Consider the following 12,207-nt stretch of genomic DNA (forward strand, 5'->3'; position numbering starts at 1 on the left):
AGAGTGGTGAGAGTCATCCAGCTCTGTCCTCATCAGACTCGCCTCTCAGCCAAGCACTATGCAGTGTGTGCTTGCCACCGCTCAGTGTATATGCACGTCTCACTGGCTGTATCACACTGTGGGACTTGGTTGAGATTTCCAGATAACATTTCTGGTTGCTGCAGTCACGTTAGAGGAGCTGGGATTAGCTAACAGCACACACTGCACGCACTGTCATTAGACTGTCTTGTTACAGTTACACCGTTTGGTCACAGGTCTGTCATTTTTATTTACCATCCTCGCTGACCTGACCAGTTGCCATTTGAAGTTAAAATCAAAGTATATTTAAAACCACAAGTGAGGTGTGTCCTTGACATGGACCGTAAAGGGCATCTTAGACTCTAGGCTCACAGCACACTGCGGGGCTCAGCGTGCAGCTCTACTCTGGAATGGCACTGGGTCAGAATGGCCCTTTCTCATGTCACAGGCCTGCTCTGCTTCTCCCCTTGCACTCTTCACCCTGTGGAGCCAGCCCAGCTGCAGGAGAGGGGCAGGATTCTGTTCTTGCTCACACGACAGCCACACAATTGTGACCCAAGGTCTCACTGCAGAGCCTTTGCTGCTGAGCTAGGATGAGTCCCACAGAACTCAGCTGGTGCTTACTTGCTGTTTGTCATTTGTTACTCTCCTGCGTAAACATTTCACCCACCTAACCAGGGAACAGAAAATATACCTGGGCAGTTTCCCAAAGTCACAAATGATTCCGGGTCCCTCAATTTTACAGACCCCATTTGAGACCAGGGCCGGCTCCAGGGTTTTGGCCGCCCCAAGCAGCCAAAAAAAAAAAAAAGCCATGATCGCAATTGCGATCTGCGGCGGCAATTCGGCAGGAGGTCCTTCGCTCCAAGCTGGAGTGAGGGACCGTCCACCAAATTGCCACCGAATAGCTGGACGTGCCACCCCTCTCTGGAGCGGCCGCCCCAAGCACCTGCTTGCCAGGCTGGTGCCTGGAGCCGGCCCTGTTTGAGACACTTTAAAGGGGGCAATTTCAGTGGGCACGTGCTGGGCTCTTTCTGAAAATCAGGGGTCTCAAGTTGGGCCTGGCCCCCAATGCAGGCACCCAAATCTCTCGTCACGTCTGAAGTGCTGGGTCCATGTGCCAACTTGCACACCTCAGCAAATAGCCCAAGCAAATTCATTAGCAAAAAGCTCATGCAATTCCCTTGTCCAGAGATGACCCATGCCTGCTGATAGTGGCGGGTGAGGAGGTGCAGCATGAGGGCAGTGGCTTTAGCAGATGTTCAGTACAAACCAAGCAGCAACCGACATGCACCCCCATGAGTTGCCTCCGCCCTTGTCTGCAAACAACTTGGCCAGACTATTTGGTGGATAGCTGCCAATAACTAACACAGTCTTTGAGATCAGGACAGCCTGGCTAGTGACCTGAAAAATCACAAGAAGGGCTAAATGCTTCATGTTTTGGAGAGGGGCCCTGCTCTGAAAGCCTGCTCAGTGGGGATGGCGTGAGGGACCCATTTTAGTGTCTGGGATCTGAGGGTTAAGATGGGCACTTAGTGGCCCATGCATCACCAACAAAAGTGATCTGGCAGTCAGAATATAGGGCTGGATGAATCCTGCAGCAATTCCCAGCAAAATTCTCTTGATCACTCCAGTGTGTGTGGGTGGGGAGGGGTGTTTGAACCCCCATGGAACACAGGGCTTGACACTGACCAGTGTGGACCAATGAAAGGTCAAGGACACCTGCATGGAGGCTCCATGCTGCTGGTGGTTCTCTGGTGCTGCCTGCTGGGTTCCAGAAGCATGACTCCTTCAGCACAGACAGGTGTGGCCCATAAGCAGAGGATCTTGGAGGCACAACTGGGCTCAGAGTTAGCAAATTCATGAGATGTTGGTGACTTTTAAGCACTGCCCTGAATACCTGGCAGCCGTACGAACATCCCCCATAACAAGTCCTCCTACACCACCAGGAGCAGGGACTCCCCTCCTCCGTTCTCAAATATAGTCACAAATTGGCCAACCAGCTCTAATTGTCCCCTCGTTTTAGGGGCAGTAGCTGTAGACATAGAGAATGGATGGGATGAGCACTGGCTTCCCTTTGCAGACAAAATTTGGGTTACACAAAATACATGGAGGGTGGAAACCTAAGCACCTGCCTTGCAGCCACCTGGTGTATCACACCCTTCAGTGGTAGCTAGACTCCCAAGTGGCCATTTGGGCCACGGTTTATTTGCAAAGATTGCGGGTACAAATGGCAGGCCATCCATTGTTCCTAAGTGAGGTGTCAAAGGTGATAAACCAGAGCAGCAGAAAAGGAAGTAGACTCCAGGTGTCCAAGTCCTGATTCCTTGGCTGCTGCTCCAACCACTAGACTACGCTCTCTCTCAAAGTAACAGAGACAGGCTGTTCTCTTCGTGATCTGCAGCCAGAACTAATATCAGGGCATCCAGGGCAGGCACATCAGCTCTGGGGGTGAAACTTTGTACGGGGTGTTGCTGGGCTTAGCTGTATTCTCATTAGTTTGCCCACAGGCTCCCAGGAGGTGTCGGGAAGAGGAGACTGCAAGCTAGAGCCATGCTGCGCTGTGAGCGACGCTGCTTGAGACGTGGCGGGGGAGGCAGTTTGCTCTGGTTTCTTTCCGTTACACTTGGGGAGGCAGCCCAGCTGTTCCGGCTCAGCTCTGTCAGCCTCCTCTTTGTCAACAGCACTTCAGTTCTGTGAACGAACAGCCTTCTGTAAAGGAGGCAAGTCATGTTAGTGCATCCAAACAGGAAGTGGCTGAGTATTTGGGCGGCTGAATCAACATTCTGCGGCTGGGCCTTCCCCACCATCGCCATTACCAAATATAGCCGTTTCTGCTGGATTGACGCTTCGGGCAGGAGCCCAGCTCAAGCTGTGGATTCTGGATGTGGCATTTAACAGCCCCACTCAACAAAGTGACATCACCTGAGTCATGGAGCTTGTTCCCCCAGCCCCTTGGCCCTAGGGGCCCAGCCCTACAGCTGCTCATAGTGTCTGTGCTGGGCAGAGTCCCTGGCTGCCTGGCTCTAGGCGCTCTGTCCTGAGGGGTTGGATCCTTCCCCTTTCTCAGGGGTGAACAGGGCTGGAAAGGGGGGTGACTGGAGGGGGATGCTGCTGGTGCTGGGGAGCAGCCTTGTCCATGTAGCTGCTGAGCATCCCCAGCTCATTCTGTCATGCTGAAGTAAGCTGTCAAAGGGGTTATTAGTGCAGCTACTTGCCGAGGAAGCTCCAGTGTCACTGCAGCGGGGACCAGATCAGGGACTCGGGCCTCAGTGCTAATTCCCCTGCTGGGATATTACAAACCCCGGAGGCTTGGGTCAGTCTCAGATCCACTGCAGGGCAAGAAGGACCAGGGCTCCTGCCACTGTAAGGTGCCACCATGAGCTGAGAGCTATGAGGCTCGTGCCACAGGCCTCCTTGGATGAATTCAGGAGGATGCTCGAGAGGAGAAGGCAGAAAGTTCCTCATTCACTCAAGGCCTGGTTCGGTTCTCCACTCCCTGCACCTTGGGGCACCGTTTGCACATGTGCAAATGCTTCTGTTCCCATCTGGTCATGTTTTACACCTGCTTTGCACATGTGCAAACAATGGCATAGCAAGCCAGGCAGGGGAGAGCCAGGGTGTCACAGTGCCACCTACCCAATCTGGATTCAAGGTAGTTGCTGCCTCAGTTTCCCCTCACTCATGTAGGATCTTCTGCCCTGCCCAGGAAGGACTTGCTGTCATGCCTAAGTCTCTTTCTGGCCCAATTTTATTCTTAAAACATAAAACTTAGGCAAAACACCAAAACAAAAGCAGTTTTTGGGCCCATCCTTGGTTCAGACTGTCATGGGTTCAGTCACAGAGACCCCCTTGGGATTGTCACCTGATGTGCTGAGACTACCTCTGAGCCCATTTTCTTTGCCAGTTTGGGCCTCCAGAACCCTGTCTTGTTGAGCCAGATACGGTAATCTGCTGCAACCCAGATTCAGGGTCTGACCCACGCCCCCAAAGCTGCAGACTTAACTGAAAATGGCTTAGCAAGTGCTCCTGTCTCTAGCACCCAGACACCCAGCTCCCAATGGGATCCAAACCCCAAATAAATCCGTTTTACTCTGTATAAAGCGTATACAGGGTAAACACATAAATTGTTCACCCTCTATAACACTGATAAAGAGATATGCACAGCTGTTTGCTCCCCCAGGTATTAGTCACTAACTCTGGTTCAATAATAAGCAAAAAGTGATTTTATTAAGTATAAAAAGTAGGATTTAAGTGGTTCCAAGTAATAACAGACAGAAAAAAGTAAGTTGCCAAGCAAAATAAAACAAAACACGCAAGTCTAAGCCTAATACAGTAGGAAACTGAATACAGATACATCTCATCCTCAGAGATGTCCCAATAGGCTTCTTTCACAGACTACATTTTCACTCTATATGCATCCGAAGAAGTGGGCTGTAGTCCACGAAAGCTTATGCTCTAATAAATTTGTTAGTCTCTAAGGTGCCACAAGTACTCCTGTTCTTTTCACAGACTAGACCCCCTCCTAGTCTGGGCCCAATCTTTTTCAGACCAATATTGTAGTTTATGGCCTAGGTCCAGCAATCACTCACACCCCCATAGTTACTGTCCTTTGTTCCAGTTTCTTTCAGGCATCTCTTTGGGGTGGAGAGGCCATCTCTTGAACCAGCTGAAGAAAAAATGGAGGAGCTTCCAGGGTCTTTTATATTCTCTCTCTTGTGGACAGAAACCCCTTTGTTCTTCTGTGCAAAATCACAGCAACAAGATGGAGTTTGTAGCCACCTGGGCAAGTCACATGTCCATGAATGATTCAGCTTCTTGCAGGCCGACGCCATTGTTTACATGTTAGTTTGAACGTTCCCAGGAAAGCTCAGATGTGGATTGGCGTCTCCCAAAGTCCATTGTCAGTTAACTGTTTCTTGATTGGGCACTTACTCAGAATAGTCCTTTCTCAAGAAACTGACCAAATGCTTCACTGATGCAACTTAGAATCAAACAATAAAATTTAATTTAATTTATTTAAAAAAAAACCACATTGAGATACAAGTTCATAGCCAATACTCATACTTCAAATACAAAAAAGTATACACATGTACTGACAGCATAATCATAACTAGCAAATTACAACCTTTCCATAGACACCTTACTTGACCTCCTTTGTACAAGATTTGGTGCAACTACAGGACCTTGGTTGCAGCAATGATCTATACGGTCACAGTTCATGTCAATAACGTCACACTGACTCTCAGAGGTGCCTCTCCCAGTGCTGTAAGGAGGATACCCCCTTCCCTTCAATTCCCCTGCTTCAGGACCTACTGCAGGAACCCATCTCCATCCTGCATCTCCCTTCCAGCTGAGCTATCCCAGCCCTTTGTAGGCAGCACCTGATGCCTTTCTAAAGGGGTCTGATAATTGGACAGGGCTGGCTGGCCTGTAAAACAGGCCCTCTGTGTATGGTTGGCTCAGAAGTGTGCTGAGGATGAGAGGTGACAGGTTCCTTTTGGAAATGTCCCATCTCATTTCAGCTTCAGACCTGGCCATGTGACAAGTCATGCAAGGGTTAGATATGGGGGGTGGGGGGGGAGACATGAAAAATTACAACAGGGTCATAGGAGCAACAAGAGGAAAATCAGTGGGGGAATCTGCCCAACATTTTAGATGTCTGTACATGAATGCAAGGAATAAAGGGAATAAACAGGAAGAACAGAACATCTTAGCACATAAGCTAAATTATAACTTATTGGCATCACAGAGACTCAGTGGGATAAGTCTCATGACTAGAATATTGGAATAGAGGGGTATAGCTGGTTCACGAAGGACAAGTAGGATAACATTGGAGGAGGGGTTGCATTATACATCAAGAATATGTACACTTGTTCTGCGGGCCAGTAGGAAGTGAGAGGCAGACCAGCTGAGACTCTCAGGGTAAAGATAAAAGGGGTAAAATAGGGGTGACATGATTGCACGGGTCTAATGTAGACCTACAAATCAGACAGAGGAGGCGGATAAGTCATTACTAGAACAAATAACAGAAATTTCCAAACACAGGGCCTGGTAGTAATGGGGACTTTAAACACCCAATTAAAATGACCCAAATACAGCAAAACATAACATTTCCAATAAGTTTGTGGATGTATTGGGGATATTTTTTTGTTACAGCAAGTGTAGGAAGTAACCAGGGGGACAGCCATTCTAGACTTGATTCTGACCAACAGGGAAGAATTGGTAGTGAATCCGAAGGTTGAAGGCAATTTGGGTGAAAGTCATCATGAAATGAGAGATTTCATAATCCTAAGGAAAGGAAGAAGTGAAACCAGCAGAATAAGGACAATGGAATTTTAACAAATTCAGAGAACCGGTCGGTAAGATCCCATGGGAAGAAAATCTGAGGGAAAAAGAAGTTCAAGAGAGTTGGTAGTTTCTCAAGGACACAGTATTAAAGGCACCACTGTAAACTATCCCAATGTGAAGAAAAGATAGGAAGAATATGGCTCCATCAGGAACTCTTTAATGATGTGAAAATCAGAAAGGAATCCTACAAAAAGTGGAGGAGGAGTACAAAAGAATAGCATGAGCACATAGGAACAAAATCAGAAAGGCTAAGGTACAAAATGAGTAAAACCTAGCAAGGGACATAAAAGTCAATAAGAAAAGGTTCTTTAAATCCATTAGGAGCAAGAGCAAGACAAGAAAAGTGCAGGCCCTCTGCTTACTGGGGAAGGAGAGCTAATAATGGATGGCATCAAAAGAAAGCTGAGAGGTTTAATGCCTATTTTGCTTCAGTCTTCACTAAAAAGGTCAATGGTGATCAGACAGTCCACACAATTAATATTAACAACAAGGGGGAAGGACTACAAGCCAAAAAAGGGAAAGAACAGGTTAAAGCATATTTAGATAAATTAGATATATTCAAATTGGCAGAGCTTGATGAAATTAATCCTAGATTACTTAAGGAACTAGCTGAAGCTATCTTGGAACCGTTAGTGATTATCTTTGAGAACACAGGCAGGAGGGGTGAGGTTCCAGAGACTGGAGAAGGGCAAACATAGTATCAATGTTTAAAAAGGGGAACAAAGAGGACCCGGGGAATTACAGACCAGTCAGCCTAATTTCCATACCCGAAAAGATACTGGAACAAATGATTAAATAATCAATTTGCAAAAACCTAGAGGACAATTGGATTATAAGGAACAGCCAGCATGGAATTGTCAAGAACAAACCATGCCAAACCAACCTAATTTCCTTCTTTGACAAGGTTGCTGGCCTAGTGGATTTGGAGAAGTAGTAGACATGATATATCTTGATTTTACTTAGGGCTTGTCTATACTTACCGCGCTGGTTCGGCGGCAGGCAATCGAACTTCTGGGTTCGATTTATCGCGTCTAGTCTGGACGCGATAAATCGAACTCAGAAGTGCTCCCCGTCGACTCCGGTAATCCTGCTCGCCGAGAGGAGTACGCGGAGTCGACGGGGGAGCCTGCCTGCCGGGTCTGGACGGCGGTAAGTTCGAACTAAGGTACGTCGACTTCAGCTACGTTATTCACGTAGCTGAAGTTGCGTACCTTAGTTCGATTTGGGGGTTTAGTGTAGACCAAGCCTAAGAATTTTGACACATGACATTCTCATAAGCAAACTAGGGAAATGTGGTCTAGCTGAAATTACTCCTGCACAACTGGTTGAAAGCCCATACTCAGAGACTAGTTATCAATGGTTCACTGCCAGACTGGGAGGGCACATCTGGTGGGATCCTGCAGGGGTCAGTTCTAGGTCCAGCACTACTCAATATTTTCTTTAATGACTTGGGTAATGGAGTGGAGAGTACACTTATAAAATTTGCAGATGACACCAAACTGGGAGGGTTTACAAGAACTCTGGAGGACAGGATTAGAATTAAAAACAACCTTGACAAATGGGAGAACTGGTCTGACTTCAACAAGCTGAAATTCAATAAGGACAAGTACAAAGTACTTCAATTAGAAAGGAAAAACCAAATCCACAATGACATAATGGGGAATAACTGGCTAGGTGGTAGTACTGCTGAAAAAGATCTGGGGATTAGAGTGGATCCAAATTAAATATGAGTCACCAATGTGATGCAGCTGCAAAAAAGGCTAATATTCTGGGGTGTATTAACAGGAGTGTCATATATAAGAGATGGGAGGTAACTGTCGCTCTCTGGCATTGGTGATGCCTCAGCTGGAATGCTGTGTCCAATTCTGGGTGCCACACTTTAAGAAAGATGTGGACAAATTGGAGAGAGGCCAGAGGAGAGTAACAAAAATGATAAAGGGTTTAGAAAGCCTGACCTCTGAAGAAAGGTTAAAAAAACTGGATGTGTTTAGGCTTGAGAAAAGAAGACCGAGTGGGGACCCAATAAGAGTCTTAAAAAACAGTGAGGGCTGCTGGAAAGATGATGGTGACCAATTGTTCTCCAGTTCCACTGAAGGGAGGATGAGAAGTAATAGGCTTAATCTGCAGCAACAGCGAGGGAGATTTAGGTTTAGTATCAGGAAACATAGACGCCGACTAGCTTAGCACCCTCTGGCAGCCAGCTCCTTCCCTCCCCAGTGCCTTCCGTCTGCCAGTGGCCCTGCCGATCACCTCCTCCCCCTCCCTCCCAGTGCCTCCTGCCCACCGCAATCAGCTGTTCTGTGGTGTGCAGGAGGCACTGGGGGAGTAGGGCGGAAGGGGAAGTGAGGAGGGGGAAGGAGTAGGGACAGGGCATGCTTGGGGAGGTGGCGGAACTGGGCGGGAAGAGGCAGGGTGGGGGTGGTGACTTGGCAGAGGTGGGGGGATGGGAGCGAGGCCTGGGGCCCGTAAGAAGCTGGCGCCTGTATTAGGAAAACTTTCTATCCAGTGATGAGCTGCCAAAATCTTAACAACCGGTTCCTTACCGGGTCTTTGGCGGCACTTCGGCGGCGAGTTCTTCAGTGCCACCGAAGACCCGGTGCGAGTGAAGGACCCGCTGCCGAAGTGCCACCAAAGACCCGGTGCGAGTGAAGGACCCGCCGCTGAAGTGCCGCCGAAGACTCGGAGCGGCGCCTGGTGAGTACAAGCCCCACGTGTTCTTTTACATGTTTTTTTTAAGTCATCCCTGCCGGGGCCCCATCGAAACTGTTCGAATTGGGCCCCGCACTTCCTAAAGCTGGCCCTGCACATCGGGGTTGCAAAACTGTATCGGGGGCTGGGTAGGGAAGGCTGTGCCTCCCAAAACAGCCTGTCTCCCCCCATCTGACCCCCACCCACATCCTGCCCCCGACTTCCCCCCTCAGAACCCGCAACCCATCAACCCCCCCACTCCTTGTCCCCTGACCACCCCCTCCCGAGACCCCCCACCCTAACTGCCTCCCAGGACCCCACCCCCTACCCAACTCGCCCCGCTCCCTGTCCCCTGACTGCCCCGACCCCCCATCCACCACCACTCCAACAGAGCCCCAGAACTCCCACGCCTACCCAACCGCCCCGTTCCCCGTCCCCTGACCACCCCCCCAGAACCTCCGCCCCCTCCAAACGCTCCCTGCCCCTTATCCAACGCCGCCTCCCAGCCCCAGCCCTGCCCTCTTACCATACTGCTCAGAGCAGTGTGTATGGATGCCGCGCGGCCCGCTGGAGCTCGCAGCCCCACCCCCTTACCACGCTGCTCAACGCGGCAGGAGCTGCAGAGCTTCCCAGGAGCGGTCCAGAGCGCTGGCGCCGGCGGTGCGGCACGCTGAGGCTCTGTGAGGGGGGGGGAGGTGGGGGAGGGGTCAGGGGAGCCTCCCCAGCCAGGAGCTCAGGCAAGCCGGACAGGCCGGTCCCGCAGGATGTGTAACGACAGAAAAACCTCCCTCTCCCAATTGCCCACCCCTTTAACAACCGGTTCTAAACCACCTTCTAAATTTAACAACCGGGCCGGGGCTGGGAGGAGGGGTTGGATAAGGGGCAGGGAGCGGTTGGAGGGGGTGGAGGTTCTGGGGGGGTGAACAGTTTCGACGGGGCCCCGGCAGGGATGACTTTAAAAAAACACGTGGGGCTTGTACTCACTGGGTGGCGCTCCGAGTCTTCGGCGGCACTTCAGCGGCGGGTCCTTCACTCGCTCCGGGTCTTTGGTGGCACCTCGGCGGCGGGTCCTTCACTCGCTCCGAGTCTTCGGCGGCACTTCAGCAGCGGGTCCTTCACTCGCACCGGGTCTTCGGCGGCACTTCAGCTGCGGGTCCTTCACTCGCTCCGGGTCTTTGGTGGCACTGAAGGACCCGCGGCTGAAGTGCCGCCGAAGACCCGGAGCGAGTGAAGGACCTGCCGCTGAAGTGCTGCCAAAGACCCGGTAGGGAACTGGTTGTTAAGATTTCGGCAGCTCCATCACTGGATAGAGGGCTTTGGTTCTGTGAAACGTTGCTCCACTTTCATGGGGAGAAGGGGCTGTATAGTTTGGATAGCCTCCACCTAAGTAGAAAGGGGACCAATCTCCTGGGGGATAGGCTAACTAGAGTAATCAGGAGGAGATTAAGCTTATGGAAAAAAGGGAGAATAAAAAGAGGGAAGATTGGGGCACTGAACACAAAACTGAGATGTTGAGAACAAAATTAATCAAGGAACCAAAGGACACGAAGAAAATAAATTCTTGTATTGTTTATACACACTTCTGGGAACCTGGGTAATAAACAAGAGGAATTGGAATTGCTCATTTTTTAGCATAAATTTGATCTAGTTGATATGACTGAAACCTGGTGGTTTGATTCACATGATTGTTAAAATCAATGAAGGATCAAGTGGGCAGAAGGTGAGGGGGAGTGGCACTCTATGTCAAAAATGGCATTGCCTGTTCTGAGTCACTGACAAATTGGAAGAAAATGTTCTTGAATGCTTATGGTAGGGTGACCAGATGTCCCTATTTTATAGGGATAGTCCTGATTTTGGGGTCTTTTTCTTATATAGGCTCCTATTACCCCCACCCCCGTCTCGATTTTTCACATTTGCTGTCTGGTCACCCTAGCTTATGGATCAATGTCCTAACAGATGGGCTATTAGGTGGTGTCTGGTACAGATCCCCAAATCACACTAGGGGACAGGATGACCACCTCCTTAAACACCTATCTATAATATATTGGGGAAAAAGCTGTGTCAAGGCTGCTTCCCCACTCTGAACTTTAGGGTACAAATGTGGGGGCCTGCATGAAAACTTCTAAGCTTAACTACCAGCTTAGATCTGGTCCGCTGCCACCACTCCCAATGTGCTAATTCCCTTCCCTGGGTAGCCTTGAGAAACTCTTCACCAATTCCCTGGTGAATACAGATCCAAACCCCTTGGATCTTAAAAGAAGGAGAAATTAACTATCTCCCCTCCTTCCTCCCACCAACTCCTGGTGGATCAAGATCCAAACCCCTTGGATCTAAAAACAAGGAAAAAATCAATCAAGTTCTTAAAAAGGAGGCTTTTAATTAAAGAAAAAAGGTAAAAATCCTCTCTGTAAAATCAGTATGAAAAATAACTTTACAGGGTAATCAAACTTAAAGAGCTCAGAGGACCCCCTCTAGTCTCAGGTTCAAAGTACAGCAAACAGAGATAAACACTCTAGTAAAAGGTACATTTACAAGTTGAGAAAACAAAGTAAAACTAACACGCCTTGCCTGGCTGTTTACTTACAAGTTTGAAATATGAGAGACTTGTTTAGAAAGATGTGGAGAACCTGGATTGATGTCTGGGCCCTCTCAGTCCCAAGAGCGAACAACTTCCAAACAAAGAGCACAAACAACAGCCTTCCCCCACCCCCAAGATTTGAAAGTATCTTGTCCCTTATTGGTCCTTTGGGTCAGCTGTCAGCCAGGTTACTTGAGCTTCTTAACCCTTTACAGGGAAAAGGATTTTGGAGTCTCTGGCCAGGAGGGATTTTATAGTACTGTACACAGGAGAGCTGTTACCCTTCCCTTTATAGTTATGACAAGCTGCGTGATCATGCAGGATTTCATCTCGAGGGACATATGCTGGAGATCTCATGCTGCCAGGAGTAAAACATCCTTGGAATTTCTAAACATTATAGATGACAATTTCCTAACTCAAAAAGTGTTGCAGCCAACAAGAGGGAATTCTTTATTAGACCTTGTCCTAACAGGAAAAGAGGAACTACTCACAGAACTAAAAATAAATAGTATGTTGGTTACAAATGATCATGACTTAATCACATTTATTCCTACTTGCACGTTGTAAATTTT

General features: G+C 48.9%; 1 long non-coding RNA gene across 1 annotated transcript; it reads right to left on the minus strand.

The window, feature by feature from the left end:
* Positions 1 to 4,226: 4,226 nt before the first annotated feature.
* On the minus strand, positions 4,227 to 11,879 carry LOC135977259 (uncharacterized). The gene is made up of 2 exons (XR_010594665.1): positions 11,642 to 11,879; positions 4,227 to 5,002 (listed from the first exon to the last, which is right to left on the minus strand). It is a non-coding gene; the product is annotated as an uncharacterized LOC135977259 (long non-coding RNA).
* Between the last annotated feature and the right edge of the window lie 328 nt (positions 11,880 to 12,207).

Source organism: Chrysemys picta, chromosome 23 (assembly GCF_011386835.1).
Source record: "Chrysemys picta bellii isolate R12L10 chromosome 23, ASM1138683v2, whole genome shotgun sequence".
NCBI classification, from domain to species: domain Eukaryota; kingdom Metazoa; phylum Chordata; order Testudines; family Emydidae; genus Chrysemys; species Chrysemys picta.